Source organism: Sorex fumeus, unplaced genomic scaffold (genome assembly GCF_029834395.1).
Source record: "Sorex fumeus unplaced genomic scaffold, SorFum_2.1 ptg000034l, whole genome shotgun sequence".
Classification (NCBI taxonomy): Eukaryota; Metazoa; Chordata; class Mammalia; order Eulipotyphla; family Soricidae; genus Sorex; species Sorex fumeus.
The window spans coordinates 184,723-188,562 of NW_026606091.1; the positions used below are offsets into that span (position 1 = coordinate 184,723).

The 3,840-nt window shown below is 38.6% G+C and overlaps 1 non-coding gene across 1 annotated transcript; it reads right to left on the minus strand.

Moving 5' to 3' along the window:
- Nucleotides 1–1,587: 1,587 nt before the first annotated feature.
- On the minus strand, nucleotides 1,588–1,747 carry LOC130026756 (U1 spliceosomal RNA). Its single transcript, XR_008792936.1, has one exon. It is a non-coding gene; the product is annotated as a U1 spliceosomal RNA (small nuclear RNA).
- Nucleotides 1,748–3,840: the final 2,093 nt, after the last annotated feature.

A 3,840-nucleotide genomic window follows, 5' to 3' on the forward strand; every position in this document is an offset into this window, starting at 1 on the left:
ACACACACACACAAGGTTCTACCTTGATTCTTGTAACCAGCTATAGAAACAAATTATTTCAGAATGTCTTTTCAACAGGTCTGATTTGGGGGTGTAACTCTACATAATAATAGTGCATCTTTTGTCAAAACAATGAATCTAATCAAAGTAAAAAAAATGAATTTACTATATTTTATGCAAATCCAATCCTAGGTATCTATCTGAAGAACACAAAATTGTTCCCTATAACAAATAGTTATTTACAATAGTCAATATAGGGCTGGAGTGATAACACAGTGGGTAGGGCATTTTCCTTGCATGCAGCGGAACTGTCCAAACCATATTTGATTCCTCCGCCCCTCTCGGAGAGCCCAGCAAGCTATCGAGAGTATCTCACCCAGACAGCAAAGCCTGGCAAGCTCCCTGTGATGTATTCGATATGCCAAACACAGTAACAATGAGTCTCATGATGGAGACGTTACTGGGCCCACTCAAGCAAATCGATGAACAACGGGAGGACAGTGCAATATAAGAAATCAACCCAAGTGCTCAATGAGAGATGTATAGGAAAAAGTGTGTTGTGTGTGTGTAATACTACTCATCTAAAATAAAATAAAATCATGCCCTCTGTGACAATATTAATTATCTAGAAGAGGTTATAATAAGCAAACTCAGTCAGAAAGAGTAGGACAAATACCAGATATTCTCACCCATATAAGGCATATAGAGAAGCAAAATAAGGGAACCGACAAAGTCAATTAAAAACAAACTTTCAAGATTCTGGTGGCAGAATTGAAGTTACCAGAGGTAAAGAGAGAAAAGGAAAAATGAAGTACAAGATCCAAAAGACTGTGTTGGAGGAATATTGGTACTTTGGTAGTAGATTGGGGTGGTGATAAAAATTTGGCAGAAATGTTTAATTATACTCATAAAATATGCACAGTTTTGGAAATTAATGTTACCTCCATAAAAGAATAACAAAAACCAAAAATTAAAAAGGTGCTATTAAGAGTTAATGTCGAGAGAAGAAAAGTGCCTGCCACAGAGGGTCGGGGACAGGCGAGGGAGGTGGTGGCATTAGGGATATGGGGGATATTGTTAGTAGATAATGTAAACTTGTGGACGATGGGTGTATTGTATTGAAGCTTGAACCGAACTTGAATATTGAACTGAAACTCATTCATGAAAGCTTTGTAACTATCTCATGGTGATTCAATTAAAATAATAATAATAGTAAAAGATAGAATTCACTTCCAAAGATTCTCATCATAAAGTGTAAACTAATAAATAATGACACTGTGATTCTGATGTGAGAGCCTGGAGGTTAATCACAGATGACAGGTTGGGTTTGTTTTCACTAGCTAAAGGATAAAACATGAGAAGATTAGAGAACACCTGGGAAAAAAAAGTCTGTAATGTAGAACCTTGTTTAGTTGTTTGCATTAAGATAGGATTCAGTTCTTTGTGGATTACTAATGAAAAGATAATCTTACTGGTGTGGTAGCGGATACAGTGAAAACTGGGCCCTAAGAATGATTTTATTCCATTTATTAAATGTGATTCTTACTAAAGATAAGTGCTTACAAGGTGAAACTAATATGTTTTTTTCATGGGACAGCACCAATGTTGTACCCTACAACCACAAATTGTGCAGGAATGTTCCACATATGGGGAAATTGCAGGGGTCAGCACTTCAGAGTGCAATGGATAGGCCTCACCCTGGGAAAATCACCTTTGTGATTATGGCATCTCCCTGTCAGGTGAGTATGAAAAACATTTTTTAATAATAAATAATTTAAAATGTAAGGTCATTTTTCAGAGTTCATACCTGTTGTTTTCAATTTAGATAGTACATGGGAATGAGTTTTGATAGACTGGAATATATCACTTCTTTTTCATTTTACAGAGGTTCAGTAATGTACTTAGTGGAGGAAAGTGAGAAAAATACAAGAAAATTGAAAGAAACAAAAATGTCACTGAAACTTTACTTTATCTCAAGTATTATTATAGGTACTATTTGTTTATTTTACAGAATTTCTGCCACAGCTTAAATTGTATCATTCCAATAGAGTGTCTGCCACATAAATTTTGGGTTCTGTGAAAAAAAATAAATATATGGAACTCCAACCAGAATGGGGTAGTCAAGGCCCCTTTTCCTTTGGAATGTGATGCTAAGTGAAGGCAGATTGGTACTGCAAAGAGATTACAATATCTGCACTGAAAAGCATTCAGTACTTGAAGTGGGTACGAGGTTGTCAAATTGCTTGCATGGCTGCCAGTCCATGTTAAGGTAGGTAGTCTTAGTATGGATGATTCTCAAAAAACTAGAAATTGAGCTCCCATTTGACCCAGCAATACCACTCCTGGGAATATATCCCAGAGAGGAAAAAAGTATAGCCGAAGTGACATCTGCAATTGTCTGTTTATTGCAGCACTCTTTACAATAGCCAGAATCTGGAAAAAACCTGAGTGCCCGAGAACAGATGACTGGTTGAAGAAACTCTGGCACATTTACACAATGGAGTACTATGTAGCTGTTAGAAAAGACGAAGTCATGAAGTTTACATACAAGTGGTACTACATGGAAAGTATCATGTTAAGCGAAATGACTCAGAAAGAAAGGGATAGACATAGAAAGATTGCATTCATCTGGGGAACATAAAGTAACAAAATAGGAAACTAACACCCAAGTATGGCAGAGATTAGTACCAGGGATTTTACTCAATGACCCGGAGGACAACCACACATGTTAGGGGAAGGGGGAGCTCAGAAAGAGAAGGGAACACCAAATAAAGGGTGTTGGGAGGATCCGCCCATGATGGGAGAGCATGCTGAGGGTAGACTGTCGACCAAGCATGATTGCTACTCAATGCCTCTTTTGCCGACCATGGCACTCAAAAGGAGAGAGAGGGAAATGCCCTGCCACAGAGGCAGGGTGGGATAGGGGCTGGGGGGGGGGAGGGGATGCTGGGATCCGAGGTGGTGGGAAATGCGCATTGGTGGAGGGATGGGTGTTTGATCATTGTATAATCGAAACCCAAGCACAAAAATGTGTAAGTCTACAACTGTACCTCATGATGCCTCACTATTGAAAAAAAAATTTTTAAAAAAATAAGATAGGTAGTCTTTTACTGTATCTACACTTCCTGCCTTGAGTCTTTGCTTACATTTCAAGGAGAAAAGAAGAAAATAGTGGCTTAGAACTGCCTTCAAATACCATTTCAGGTGGAGGTGGCAGCAATCATGTAAACGCAATACAGAAAAAGAGAATACATAGAACTGTGTGTGGCTGGTCGAAGAATGCCTGCAGAGAGGATTGCAAATGATGCTTCATTTGCCTTAATATTTTTCTTTCCTAGGGTGCTTGGGTTGTTTCCAGATTTGGGCTATTGTGAACAGTGATGCAATGAACATATAGGTACAGATGTCATTTCTACTGTGCTTTTTTGCACCCTCAGGACATATTCCCAATAGTGGTATTATGGGGTCATACGGGAGCTTAATTTCTAGTTTTTGAAGGACTGTCCACAATGGAATACTATGCAACTGTTAGTAGAGATGAAGTTATGAAATTTGCTTATAAGTGGATAGACATAGAGAGCATCATGCTAAGTAAAATGAGTCAGAAAGAGAGGGACAGACATAGAAAGACTGCATTCATTTGTGGAGTATATAATAACATAATATGAGACTGAAATGCAAGGGCAGTAGATACAAGGGCCAGGAAGATTTCTCTGTAGTTGGAAGCCTGTCTCATGAGCAGAGGGGAAAACGTAGCTGGAATAGTGAAGGGATCACTAAGAAAATGATGGCCCAAAAGTAGACAGAGTATGGGGAATATGTCTGCCATGGAGGCAGTGG